This window comes from Rhopalosiphum padi, chromosome 2, assembly GCF_020882245.1.
Source record: "Rhopalosiphum padi isolate XX-2018 chromosome 2, ASM2088224v1, whole genome shotgun sequence".
NCBI lineage: Eukaryota > Metazoa > Arthropoda > Insecta > Hemiptera > Aphididae > Rhopalosiphum > Rhopalosiphum padi.
The window spans coordinates 66,738,581-66,753,639 of NC_083598.1; the positions used below are offsets into that span (position 1 = coordinate 66,738,581).

General features: G+C 26.0%; 1 long non-coding RNA gene across 4 annotated transcripts; it reads left to right on the forward strand.

Moving 5' to 3' along the window:
• The first annotated feature begins 1,600 nt into the window (after positions 1-1,600).
• LOC132921310 (uncharacterized) lies at positions 1,601-5,206 on the forward strand. Of its 4 annotated transcripts, XR_009660857.1 has the most exons (6): positions 1,607-1,868; positions 1,981-2,088; positions 2,305-2,364; positions 2,467-2,640; positions 2,773-2,954; positions 4,762-5,206. It is a non-coding gene; the product is annotated as an uncharacterized LOC132921310 (long non-coding RNA). The 4 variants fall into 4 exon arrangements; XR_009660856.1 differs by lacking the exon at positions 2,305-2,364 and having other exon boundaries at positions 1,601-1,685; XR_009660855.1 differs by lacking the exon at positions 2,305-2,364 and having other exon boundaries at positions 1,608-1,868.
• The last annotated feature ends 9,853 nt before the right edge of the window (positions 5,207-15,059 follow it).

A 15,059-nucleotide genomic window follows, 5' to 3' on the forward strand; every position in this document is an offset into this window, starting at 1 on the left:
AAATGTAGGTACAATAATATTCACTACTACACGACAACGACGACTGTAATCGGTGAGATAAATCGGATAGGTACTAATCTTAGTCCGTGGTAATTTCAAAGTTTTAAGTAAGTTGTCGGCATAATTGACAATAAGAAGTGAAACAATGTGGAATCAGTAAAAATGATTAAAAAATGTCAAAAAACAACTTAAAAAGTAATAAACACCAACAAATCCATAATATAAAATAGTTGTTCAGATTCACATGCTAACGAAGTACATTTATGGCCAGGAGAGCAGCGTCTAAAAAGTTCCAAAAAAATAAATGCAAAATGTATCAACTTCCGAGCCCTAATTATTATTATATTAAAAAATAAAATTTAAAAAAATTGTTTTTTCAATATCTCATTTATAATTTGTAATTAAAAAACCTTGTAACTCTATAGTTTCTACAGCACTACTGAGTAAATTACTACTATATACTATTGATACTAGTTTATTGTTTTATCATAAGCCAACTAATTTTTTAAAACCTAATAATTTTTTTAAAAATATTATGACAAAAGCTACAATTTTTAACAACCTAGAAACCAATATGGATATACCTTTTGTAACAACACTTGGGAACCAATTCGGACGTGATGTTTGAAAAACATACTTATAGTTTATTATTATAGTATATTACTATGATAAATATATAAATAATATATAATAGAAAATATAACGTTAATAATATAACCATTCCAAAAATTAATAATTTAGTTTATTAGTTAAAATTACTGTGAAGAAATATGTTATAGGTATTAGGTGTGTGATTGATGATTGTAGGCGCAAAGGAGTATTACTTAAATTTATTGGTATAAAATTTAAATTATATTCAAATTATCGGGTTAATACTACATGTAGTATTGTATTAATAAGTAATAATCAATAAAATAATAAGTAATGGGCATTGCAAATTGACAGAATTTTTCTAATGAGCACTTTCCCCAAATTTCTCAATCGATCATCGATTCATTGATTGAAGTCTACTTATAATTGGCTATAGTAGGTTATTTATATTTTTCAATGTCTAATCAATAAATTAAAATTGATAATTTTTTTTATAATTTATTTATCTACTATATAAATCAATGGTTTTATATTTTGAATATAATTAATTATACTCTCGCATGTCTTCGGAATAGAAAATCAACACGAAGTTATAAAATATTATGTAATATCGTATGGTAAATATACCTTATAAAATAATATATTTATATTTTTTTCGAAATGAGTGGAAGGTGATTTGATTCGCGAGCTTTCAACAGTTAAGTCGACTAATTTTCGAAAAACAAAAGATGTAGGTACTTTGTAAAATGTAGTTTTATAATTAGTATTAAGTAGGTAACTTAATGTGTACTGTATCTGTAATTTCTAACTGAGCTCGATGACGTGTGTTGGCCGTCAGTCGTTCCAGTACGAATATAACGAGTACCTATATTTTTGTGTATAATAAACAATATAATAACATGTAAGCAAGTAGTAGTAACTATTAAGTACTTAAAGTAAACAATAGTGCCCACACCCGTCCGACGACATTAGCATTAATATGATTATACCTATTTTACACCGCGCGGTAGCACGTTCGTCGCATTCGTATGAGTGGTGTCCGCGGTGATGGCGGTGTCCGACGATCTGTGTATACAGGGCACGTCTAACTGAAAGTAATTTTTCTATTCTAACTCACTCGTTTGTATTTTAGTTTATTACTGCGTATTTGAAAACGAATTAAAAAAACACCGTAGGGCAATTTTGCGTATAATAGGTACCTATATATTATATTAACATTTCATTATTAATTCGCTTCACACTATTCGTACAACACTATAATCGTTTAACGAGTTATGGTAACTATCAAATTTAAAACGAGCATACTAAGTACCTATAGTTATTTACTTTAAATGAAAATTCGCGTGCGTGCCTAAAACATTTTAATATATTTTTATGTATTTTTTTTAGAAAATTAACAATTATTTGCGGATATACACAGTGAAACACTCGCGCTGTATATTGAATAAACAACGACGACGTGTGCTGCATTATAATAAATAATATAACTTATTATACGTAAGTAATAATTATTATACATTTATACCACAGTATTGCAGTAGAACAAGAATTGGTCGAGTTTACGGCAGTGTCCGTATACCTCGTAATGACTAATGATAATAATATTATAAATACGTCGATAATATCTTTTTTACTCATTTGTATAGTAGTCGTTTCTTGCCATCGGGGGGTTACAATAAAGCAATAAACACATTTGTTTTATAATTATAATAGGTATTATTAGCCGACAGTGCGTGCAAAAGTTACCAATGTCATATAGGTACATCGGTATAGGTACGCTGTTTGATATGTTTTGGTTTGTTGAAAACAAATACTATTTGCAAACGCTATTAATCTTACCTATATAAACCTAATCTTGTAAATTTTCCACTCCAGTTTTGGATATACGAAATACCAATACATACTGGACACGAAAACTCAGTAATCGATGTCAAACTGCTGTTTGCAGCATTTTAACGGTGGCGTTATTTCAGATTTTATACCAGGCAGTACCTAGACGACAGATCGCGGGAGAAAAATATCGACTGGCCCTTTATATAAATAATAAATGTTTGTTTTTATTAAAAATTAATTTAACCTTCTATTTATTACCTTCTCAATAAAAAAAAATAAATAGTCAATAGTCAATAGCACTATTAATGTATAATAAACATATTAATATATAATGTTCTTAAAATATAGACTTGCAGACGATGGTCTTCTTTTAAAATTGATTTTCGTCATATTCAACGATTTATCATTGACAAAATACGTATAATTCACTAATATTGTCCCTTGCTTCGATAATTCGATGCTCGAGTTTACACGTGTTGGACTGGTTATTATAGCAGATGGTACAGACGTGCAGTAAGACATGATGAACGGTGTGTATCGAACTCGTGTCATAATATTGCAGATAGTTAAGTTGTAATATAAATTTTTATATAGTAATAATATTAATATTAGTACGTAATTTGAATGATCCGTTAATTGTTTAGTGTTATATAATATAATATAGTGCGACCGATCTGATTGTTGAAAATTGTACGCATAAATCGATCATATGACCCCATATATGATATACCGTACACACCACGCTGGCTTATATATTATAATACCATCAATTTTAATCGCGAAATTATCATAATATATTATACTAAGTATGAATTGATAAATGCGTGCCGAATAGGACTTAATCAGTGTCAGCACACGTATACGCCTGAACACGCGTTTTTGTCGTAGTTAAATGCACAATATTGTCACTATAGTCTATAATAATACGTATAGGTAGTTTATAAGTATTTTAGCAAAGGTGAGCTGTAGTTATTCGGTATAACCCCATAATCCCATCCTCTTACTCACATTTCTTTAATTTCATATGAATAAATTGTAGTGACGCTAAGCACTCTTGGTGTTTATAGACAATGTCTCCCATTCCACGTAGATAAATAGATAATTTTTGCCCCACCATCGACCCTATCAATCCAATATTTTTCCTGTACAATTCGTGTGTTTGTATATGTATAGGGTATTTTGCAAAAAAGAAATTGTAGTCATTAATTTTCAAATTAACTGACTATCGGTATAAACGTGAATATAGTCATTAGTCATGTGAGTAATTTTTGGGACGTGTCCCCCGGGACCGCTACGTTAATAATTGATATAATCATATACATATTTAAAGTGCCTATGATATCATAAAAGACTTCATATGTTTATACTGTAGTATTATTAATGCATTCGATATTTACGTAAATTCTAGTTTTCCAACCACAAATCGAACCAATCCCTATGTCAACTTAATATATTTGCGATAATAATACTATTATAATATATATGATATACATAATGTGTATGACTGTATGTGTATGTATACATGTATAAGCTATTTCAAAGTAAAATATAACACTATATATGTATATACAAAAACAGGATTTGAACATTCCATTATAATTATATGTATACGAACATAAAAGTAATAAATAAATAATAATAAATAATATGCGATGCTTTGATGATGTGTATGTTTAATTTACTCATATTAGTCATATTTTTAACAAATGTATTAAGGAGAATGTCCGCGTAATGTTTGTTAATAATGCATTCACATAAATTTGTATTTTTTCATGATTGCTATTTAAAAAGAAAAGTTTAAAGAATTATTCTTGAGGGTTTGACATATCGGTTGTGTATTTTTTTGTAACATGACTTTATATTCGACTTTAAAAATGTAGACTAGTATATTAGCTCTGCTGCATAGTAGGTTTTGAATAGGTCACTGATATGGATGTGTTAAATTTAAATTCATTAATAATATCTTTGTGTATGAAAAAACGATTCTGAGCGGAGACTGTCTATCTGCCTATTTCACTATAAGTATATTTCAAGTTATGGGTTTTAGTATTGGCATTAGGTGAAGTAATTTATTTTACTATTGTAGCAATACATGCAGTAGGTTAAATTAATTTTCGTCGAAAATATTTTATATATAAAGTATAATAATTTCACAGTTGCATGTCCACGATGTCCACACAAGGAATAAAAATATACCGAACATCCATATGTTTTTATATTTATATTTATTACATTTATATTTACTTTTAATTAATTAAATATATGAGTATATTATGTATTTATACATGTATCTATATGTAATTACAAACAAATTTTTTTGTATTTTATAATTTTCAGAATTCAGGAAATATGATCAACCGTCAAATAAATAGAAAAGAGCATTAAAATGTTATTCCGATCGTCAAAACATTCGCAATCTTCAATATGCAGTTTGTATTCGAATCACTCATTAATAAATAAATCAGTGTATGTACTTTTTCACTGTATTGTCATTAACTTTTGTTGCCAGTTGCTTAGTATATAGATACATAAATACACAATATACATTATGTATATAATATTTATAAATTGATGTTAAATTAGAATTAAAGTTATCAAGTTATCAACTAAATATTAACTTGATGTCATCAATTAAATATTATATGATATAAAATAATTGTTTTATGTTTTTAATTGCAATACGAATATCTAAGATATTTCTTTTTATGATCATAAATAATCATGATTCATATCATTATGATACTACTAATTACCATCATATTATTAATACATCGAGAAATGTATCAAAACAATGAATATTATTTGTAATTTTGTAATTATTTTAATAATTTAGTATAATCAATGTTTTCTACATATTATAACTCTAATGTAATATAAGTTATGCTTATGACAATAATTTAATAATTTTAGTAGAATAAGATATATAATGTTTATTATTAATGCATTAACTAACGTGATGAAAATTAATTATAATATCTACAATATTAAACAATGTGTGAATTAGTATGTTTAAATGTTTAATTGTCTAATCATACATTTGGTTCTAGTGGTTTCTAATTTCCTATAAAGATTAAAGTGCTTTATTCTGTAAACATTTAATGTTCATTATTATTATTCCATGTATCAATAAATATTATATATGGAAATTATTTGCATTTTATATATATGTATATATGTATAGGTACTAATAAATTATTACATTTATTTAAATATTTATGAATAAGACAATAGATATACCTATACTATCTAGTGTTTTGATTCAAAATACCAGACAATGAGTATGAATTATAGTTGTCATTTCAAAAGAAGAAAATATGAAGTAGTCAAATCAAATTGTATTGAAGAAAAAAATAGCGCTATACTTGGTGATAGAATATAAGCGAGAATAATGTAAGTAGAAAAAAAACAGTTTCATTTTCATAAGAGTATATCGTTCTTCATTCAGCGATGAAGAGAGTGTGCAAACAGAGGATGATACCGAATCTAATGAACACTTGCCAGCTACGAACGTTTACTACTACAGCGGTAAGTACCATATTACCAATCTTATTTTCGTATAAAAAACAAGGCTCACAGAATGTATTATAATGTTATGATCCAATTCGACCTCACCTCTTCGGACATAATAGTATTATATACGTGTAAGTGTATATTTGGAGACATTAATACGCTGTCGTTTCGGGTTGCGGACGTCATCGCCGTCTCGATGTAGGTAGGCAGGTAGGTATACGTGTAGCCAAATTGGTTTTCGATATATACGTATAATGTGTATACTGTATATGTATAAACGTTGTATAAATGTGTTTAGTAATAATAATAATATCTCTTGCGCGCGCGTGTTTATACGCCATAAACAACTGATAGATTTCCATAAAAATTAATGGAATTTATAATAATAATAAAATTTGTTATAACACACATATATTTTAAGCTATTATAAGTGAAAAAATAATAATTGATTTTAATTTTTTTGCTCAATAAAATATGGAATCATTGTATTTGTTTGCTATGTGTTATCGTGGAGACATTAATGACTCACATATCCGTATACTTTATATATGGCTACTATCCATTTTTAATTATTGTAAAAAAAACCTTTATTTTTGACCAATTAAATAAAAACAATTAAATTCTAAGATGGTAAGAGAGGAATTAAATTTTAAAAATAAAAAACAAATTGCCGTTATATTACATTCAAATTAAAATCAAATATTTTTAAACATACTATAATATGGTGTTTTATTTATGATAATATATTAATTTTAAGACTGCATATCGTCATTCTGAAGTGTGCCTATATTAATTATCGTATACAAATTTTAAGACCTCAAATCCCTAAATAAGTATACCTATATAACTATCGGTTTGTCTTATAATTTAATTTAATACATTATGTATGTATATTAGAATAGACGAATAGTTTAACTATAGTAAATATTTTTAATTTAGTATTGTTTATATTTCTGATAACATTTTTTTTTTTGAACAATTACAATATTTCATTGATTTGAGAAAATATAATTCCACTAATATTTGCAGTAACAACTTCAATAATTCTGCATATAAGTATTTATCATCATCATACAATGTAATCGATTTTTATATAATCAAATATCGCGTGAAATATATTTTTTTTTATTTAGGGTTCTAAGTTATTATTTATTGAATTTTTATTACTATCATAAAATTACATCTCATACTCATAGGTATATAAGAATAATTTAATTATTATTTTTACTTAATGATTCTTTATTATTATATTATTTAAGAAGGACCTAACGCACATTAATTTATAACATGTTATAACTGCAGTTGTAAATGTTCTCTCTTAAACTCCTCATATTTCAAGTACACGTACACCACATTATACATTATATTATTGTTATTTGTTATATATTTTGTTAAAAGTAGATTAAAATATCGATAGTACAATTTTTTTTTCTGGTACCGATAATATCGTAAATCTATACTTCGGTGTTTTAAAGGTGAATGCATTACGTATGTAATTTACTCGTTGTCTAGACAGACCATTTGTAGAAGAGACATCTAAGATTATTTCGGTAGCAATGTTCAATGTCCCCCTCACAAGTTTCACAAGAATTCCTGTTGGGCGGGCTTGAAAAGTGTTTTGTCGCCGAGACTTTACTATATACAATGGATATAGTATACATATTACATATATGTATATGTATAGAGTCTCAGTGTGTAGCTATACATGATTTTAAAACCGTAAGTGATAATAATGGTAGAAAGTATATAAAACACATTTTTATTGTACCAGTGTTTTTGTGTTGATGCGTTCAATTTGGCGGAAAACTTAAAAAATGTAGGTATATAGAAAGAGAGAGAGATCTAATGCTATAACACGTTTCGTGTACGGCTACTTATTCATTATTTTTCCTGGTTGAATCGATTTTCTATGAAATTTATTAAAATCATTAATCATTGTAATGTCATATAATTATACAACAATATGGCATGTACCCTTAAAATAATGTACACAGTATACACAACACACACACACACACACACACACACACTAGTCCGTGTTATTGATCGAAGAGCGGCAGTTCTACAAAGTACAAAACACTCGACTCCACTTAAAAACCACTCGCCATAATTTTTTCATCAACTTTTTTTTATTCAAATTTGTTCTGGAAATTTTTAATGCCCGCGATAAATCTCTCAGTCTTTATCGACATCTGTCCTTTCGTTATTCAATACACATAATATGCATATATGCGCCGCGGTGGTATGTCGTTGCGGTTATAGCGTATATATATATATATATTTATTATATATGTACTCGTGTAGTCGCGTGTAGTGTTGTAAACTAGTTTAGCAATGATATATAATATACTGCGCTTTTAGTGAAACCTCCGTGAAAATCTCGACTCGCTGTGCACACGGACGTTATTAACGAATGTCAGTCGGTCGGCGTGCACACTGCACATGTATGCGTGTGTGTTTGTGTTAACACGTGTAAATAATATTTTTGGACCACCGAAAACGAAGTGTGTGTATAATATAATAACTGATAGGGGATTATTGTGATGGCACGATGTGTGTGCTATATGACGGTGTCCCATGTGCGTATAATATGCGTACCGCGGGATCGCGCACATGGCCTAGGACAATACCCAGAAGCTAAACTGTTTATTATATATATTTATGTGTAATATATTAATATTATACTGTCCTATGGGGTTGATCGCGCTACACCACTTGAACGTGCAACCACTCGTATTAGTTATATTGTTATTACAGTGTAATGGGTTGTATATTAACAAACATTGAAACGGGATAATCTGTTAGATAATAAATAATTATGACCAATTATGTCATTAAAAAAAAATAAATTTAAAAAAAAAAACAGTAATTTATGCTTACTAGAATTGTGTATATACATATACATATGAATTCATATGTCATGATCTCTTCTCGGCGACTATACATTAGTTACTAACGGTTAGTAGTTACAAAAATGTAGACACTGATTTTATATTCAATCCTATATATTTTACATAATTTATGTACCTATATATGTAATCTCATAAGTACTTATGGCGCGTCAGTACGTTATATATTTATATATCATCGCATTCGTCTTTAATAATATTTTTGTACGTGCAATTGAAAATCGTCAAGTTATTTGTACGATTCACAATCATAAAAGAAAAAAATTTAATTCATAAACGTAAAACGTAAGAACATATCAAATTATCAATAACTATTCCCAGTCACATTTGAAAACGTATGTGTTTTAAATAATTTATAATTTATATGCACCTATTACATAATAATTATTATGTAATTATTGATCGATGTATAATATTTCTCTGGCAGCTTTATACAATTTTGCATGCGTTTTTCAATCAAAATAGCCGTTTCAAAAGCGTTATTCGCCGATTACATCAAGAAAGACTGTAATTGCGATCGAATAATTATTTATTAAAACATATGCAATTATTAATAAATCTTTCTAATGTATTTTTTGAATTGTATTGTTATTTATAAGTGAAGATATTAGTATGAACATATATTTAGATTAATAGTAATGGGCATTTTTGTTATTAGTACAATGAAAGTGCTTGAGTATAATAATTGAAATACATATAAGTAAGGAACTTTCCTGAAAATTGTTTTGATAGAATAATTATATAATTTTATGAAATATTTTATTGTTAATTAAAAAACAAATTATGTATTTTGAATTCATTCGAACATTATAATTTATAAGTACCTACCCATTGAATTAAAAATAAGCTAGATTAATTTTCTAATATATACCGAGATGGGTAATGATTTTTATTAGTATGTTAAATTTAATTATATTTATTTATATGCTCTACTATTTGTATTCTATTAACAGTATAGTATAAAGTAATAATAATATTTCAATACATAGAGTATAGAGTATAGAGTCTATTGAGTCATAGAGACATTTGATAATTATGTTTTATTAAAGACTATTCGCTATACCTACTCAGTACTCAATGTCTCAATATGGTTATTGATTTTATGTTCGTGTTAAACTAAACTAAAATTTCCGTATTATACAATGAATAAGGTAATCAATATAATTTAAAAGTGGATTGTGTATGGACTTAATAGAAAAACTTCGTTTGCATATATAATAAAATTAAAAAAACGTTTAGTTGATTGTTTGCTTTCAGTAACATTACGAATCAATAAAATTCGCAACAACGCAGTAAATTTCTTGACCTTTTTTTTTAGAACTTGGAACTGACAGAAACACTTCACTCTCCTGGTGTAATATAAGTATGTATAACAGTTATTATATCATATAATAATTGACAAACTGATAAAAGTACGTAAACGCCATTAGTTTTTTATGAATAATATAATTTGAAATTTTTCATGAGTCGGTTAAATAAAAATATTAAAATAAAACTTTTCATAACAAATACAAAATAATGTCGAATGCAGGTTATCGACTTTGCAACTTATTTGCATTTATTATCAATTATAATGTATCTAAAACCTATATAGATTATTATAATTTGCTTACAAAATACATCCTATCTTCTTGATTAATATTATAGCAATCGATAAAATAACAAACTTTTACGTCATCGTATCATATTATATTATTTTAAATTTATACAATATATATTATATATTATATAACAAATTATAACACATATACCTAGCATGGTATACAATGCTAAATTGCTATTTTAATCTTATACACTAAAATTTTTCAAGAAATTAAAGTCTTAAAACAATTTATTGTATACACACCTGCTTGTATCTTTAAAGTCGCATAGGACATTTATATACAATAATAGTCCTTCATTTGATTATATTAATTGTTATATACATAATATTAGCTGTGTATGACTTAATCTGTTTTTAATAAATTATTTTTAATTATTATATTATTATATATTATTTTGAATTTAGAAATAAATTTACAATAGGTACGCCAAAATGGTGTTGCTGTATAGTTATTACATACGTACTTAAATATAGGTACCTATTGATGGCGCAAATTATAAGTAATACAATTTGCGCAAAATACCATTTCCCATTTTTTCGACGAATTAACGTGACCTTTCATTATTCGTGCAATCCATGCTTGTTATATTACCAATCTATAGATTTGTATATAATGCAACCTAATCAATTTATGATAAAAAAAAAAATAGCACACCATTTTTATAATATAATTGTAGAACAAATCATTACTACATATAACTGGATTGTATTCTTAAAAGTTAAAAGTATAATGATTGTTATATTACAAAACAAATTATAAGTAAAAAAGGTAATTATTAGTATATACTATATAGTACCTACCTATAATAACTAATAGTATTATAAATTTATATCATACTTAGTAAATAGTGAAAATAAAAACATAAATTTCATACAAATATTAATAACAAATAAATACAGTAGTATCAACTTTTCTAAACACGAAAAATAGTGAATACCTATAATTTTTTTTTACGTCTTTCAGTCTTATGTCAATAAAATGATAACGTAGATTGTAACATTTGCTATTTAAGATAATGTATTAAAGTTTGAGGTCATCTATGTTTTTGAAAAACCATTGCTATTGATTTATGTATAGATTGTATTAATGTAAAAAAAAATGTATACCATATGTACCGACTTATTCACATATTTACTTTGTTGGTGATTTTTATGATATGGTAATTATTTTTATTCGATTTGATTGCAATAATATTATAGTGAACGTTTTTCCATTAAAAATAATTGAGTAAAATAATAAACGAACAATAAAACAAACAACTTTCTGTAATAATAATACACAACGAGAGAGCAAAAATAATAAAAACAACCTATGGTCGCCAATTGGTCCACCGCAGACTCCGCCTTACAATTATCAAACTTTATTCTTCCTTCTTTTTTCCTCGATCATTATTTCCTGCCAGCCAGAGTGGTCTTCGAAACCTGTTTCAATCGATGGATAAGACAATAGAAGGCAAAAAAATCCCAAGATGATGACGGTGATGTCATAATACACAGGTAGGAACTTATTTCATTTTTATAAGTATACCGTCAGTAGTCTGCAGTGTCATCACATTTGTGACGGTAAATTAATTAAACTACAAAGCTTATGATGATTATTGTATTAGTTAACAATAATAAAAATTTTAGGTTTCAGCTATAAGGAAGGGTTTAGTGTATAATAGGAAATCTACCATTAATTATATTAAATTATTGAAATAACAAGACAATAATATTATAGTTATAGAGTAAACATGGAAATTAGGAACTCGTAGGTCTCGTAGGACTATAAATATTATTTTAATTAACTAAGAAATATTATATGATAGGTATGTATTATGTAATATTCCTCTATAATAATAGGAAGATGTGACGACACATCTGTTTACAATAAAGTTAACCCAAAGTTTAAATAAAATAAACAAAAGTCGTATACTGAATTCCCTACACTTAGAACTTGGATAAGTATAACATTAAAATAATTAATTAATATAGTTGTTATATGTTATTAATATCATATAATAAAACTATATTATAATACTGTATTTTAGTATTTAGTATTATAACAAAACTTAAAAATTTAATTTTTTACACTGCAATAGTACTTACGTTATTTTGAAATGGGAGGTTTTTGAACGATGGATAATGAGCTTTCCGCGTATTTATAACCGATATATTATTTTGTATATATATATAGTATTTTAATTTTCATATTTATATATAGGTTATATATAGTTCTATATATAGAATATAGATATTAGTTGCATTCATTTTCCATTTGTGTATGCAAGTGCACTAAGTTGGATACCATCATTGCGTACGAAAAATGATTCTGAGCGTAGACGGTTTATGTTTGTCAACCTATATCAATAAGTATATTTCATAAAATGTTTTTTAATATTGCTATTAAAGTAATTTATTTTATTATTACTTACTTTTATTGCAGTAGATTGATTTAATTTTTGCAGAAAACATTGTATTTATAATTTAATTAGTATAATAATATACGAGTATGTTTGTAGATATATTTTAATCAAAAAAATTAGTTTTATTAAACAAATATTTTTGTGATGCAAGCTAGCTAGTTTCCTAGTTCACTTCCTTGTGATACACCAGTGTAACTTAAATTAACTGGGATTAACTCGTTCTATGTCAAAAATATGATATTTTTTCTTCGGGATATTTTTGAAATATTAAAATAAGGGTCATTTCAAGATGTGCTCTGAAAACGTCCAGGTGAATGCCACTTTTATCAAATGAGGAAGCTTTTGGTATATAGGATGTTTTACTTTTTACTTTTTAGACAATTTATCAAACCTATACTGACCACGTACAAAATACATACTTAGAACTAAACTTCTTGGTAGATTGTGGCTATTTTATGAATAAAACGTTCCAATAGTTCAACTTAAGTTAAAAAAATTGATTTATTTACCTATCTATTCCCGGTAAGAATTTAATAATAATTTTAACGTTTCGTCCTCCTAAATTAAACGATTTAAGATATGGACATCTGCAACAGTGTATTAGTATCTAATTTATTATATACTATTGTTATAAAAACGTATCACTAAATTATAAATATTATTTAATAATCCTAAATTATTTTTTTCTAAACAAATGTATGTATTAACTAAGAAGTTATAGATATATAAGGATATAATTTTCTGTAAACTATACTTTTTCTTATAAAATTTGTTTTTCCGTTTTTCGATTAAGTTTACACATAATCGAGTCTTATTAAATGTATTCTATATTATCTTAGAAGTAGGCACACTGTATAATTAAAATTTAAAGTCAACATGAATTGCTCTTGATTGAATATTGTTTATCAAAAGAATCTTAATTATTGTAAAAGGTACGTTGTGAAAATGTGAGCAGTATGCCAATACGCATATCGAATTATATAATCGAATTTCATATGTATGCATTTGTAATATTATACATATACTGTATAAATGTATAATGTATATTGTATGTAAATAGATAGTGATAGATAGTACGAGTATTGAAGTAATTATTTTTATTCAAAATATTTTAAATTAACATGAAATATGTTTAAATGTGTTTTTTAAATTTAATAAAACATCTGAAGGATATTATAAATACGATCTATATTCTATATTATATGTTTGAATATATTAATATATTTAGTACTCAATGATAATACGTCATGATATGGGTGAGGAGCAAAAGATGTTTTTAACTTGCATTATATGATCATTTAATATTTTAATCTGATAATTTATTAACTGATTCATCACATTTATAGCAGACATAATTATAAACATATCTGCAAATAACATTAATTTTTTAATAGTGATAATTAAATTCGCAATAAACTTTGTAATTTTATTTTAATATATTATATTATAATTTAACTAAAACATTGTTCAATATAAAAAAATATGAAATATTTTGGTATCAGGAATCGTATTCTTAGTAATTATTAATATTATAATCTATCTTCATCGCGATAAATACACAGTTATATATAATTAATTTATTGTATATATTGTATTTTCTGTGTGTTTCTATAGTAATTTTTAACAATATATATATAAATATAGTAAATACTATACCTGTTCATTAATTAATAAATTAGATATTGATTTAAATGCAACACAATTATTTATACACGTAGATATAGATTTTATTTTAAATTTTTACAATCCAAATCTTGCCACTATATGAACAGATTAATTATATCAGAAATTTATATACCTAATGTAATATATTATAATATATTTATTCAAAACTAGTTTTCTCATAGAACGATAGAACATCGTTTATACATTATTTGATGGAATTAAAGTAAAATATTTTTTATTTAGAATTTTAGAATCTGAAATGAATTAATTGATTTTATGTTAAGTGTTATTTTATTTTATTTATTTATTTTTGTGTCTATCGACTATCACCGTCTTTTGGAGCAATAAAAATGCTTTGTTTATAAATTGTATGGATGGTTTCTTGTAGAAAATTGAATCTTGTTAGTACTTCGGGTGGTGGGAGGAGAGGACCAAAAGTAAAAAGAATCCTACTACTTTTAAAAATAATCGGAAAAACAAATTAAAGAAAACCGTAAATTTTTACGCAAAATAAGTATTCAATGAAATCGATTTTGTTTTTAT